The following is a 1,044-nucleotide window of genomic DNA, read 5'->3' as shown; positions in this document are numbered from 1 at the left end:
GCAGCACTTCTTACAATTGTCCCAGAGAGGTGAGATTCACGGAGGACCATTGCTATACCAAATGCGAAAATGTGAGTCTTATTCCGGTCGCGTTGCAGGATTTTTTTATGGTATACTGTACATACATATGTACCCTCTATTGCACATCCGTGCCCATGGCACTTGCTTTGATTTTATTGTGCAAAATTTTTCCCCGACACAGCTGGTGAAATAAATTTACCTGGATTTTAAATGAAGAGTTCAGGAAAAATAGCATCGCCCGACAAGAACTATTGCCGTGATCTTGAATTGTATAAAAAGTTTTAAACATATGTAGGATATTTTAAACATATGTATTTATTTCCTGTTCTTGCGTCAAGGGATTCAGAGCCGAAAAATACATCTAAGATTTTAGTTCATTGTAGATAAATATGTTTGTTTTTTTTAGGTAAAAAAAGAAAAAATACCAAAAAATGTTTTTAATTTGTTTCCGTTTTTTTGACCTGCTCGACCAGCATGTCAAATCCATTTTACTTATCCATTCTTTCAAATTTGCGGAAAGGAAAATTTGGCAACTTTGTGACCCACTTTGTGTGTTTTTAAATTCTATTATGTCCTTGGTAAGTAATCCACTGGTTTTCGTACAAAGCAAAATTCCGAAGAAAAATGGGGTAAGGCATTTCTATATTAAGGTAACGAATATGTTTTATGAATAATGCACTCCACCTCGGTAAGTGCAATAACTCGATAAAAGGAACTAATTCGGTTTTTATTAGTTGAAAGTCAAAATAGCAGAAGAAGCTACTGAAGCTATCAACAAAAATCTGGAAAAATACGAAATGAACCCAATGGAGATATTCGGTTACACGGTTAAAACATTTGCAAGAAAATCGTGATAACAAGGAAAAAGCTTATTCCAGGTCTTCAAAGACACTAACTATGCAAATTCGGCAATTAACTTTAAATTTTTGTACTGAAAACCTATAGTTAACATCCGAATGAGATTCACTGTAAAGCCGCCCTTAATTCGATTGGGATACTACTTGTATATTTTTATCAATGTGT

This window comes from Rhagoletis pomonella, unplaced genomic scaffold, assembly GCF_013731165.1.
Source record: "Rhagoletis pomonella isolate Grant_MI unplaced genomic scaffold, Rhpom_1.0 Rhpom_scaffold_00001, whole genome shotgun sequence".
Taxonomy (NCBI): Eukaryota; Metazoa; Arthropoda; class Insecta; order Diptera; family Tephritidae; genus Rhagoletis; species Rhagoletis pomonella.
This window is presented reverse-complemented; position numbering follows the sequence as displayed.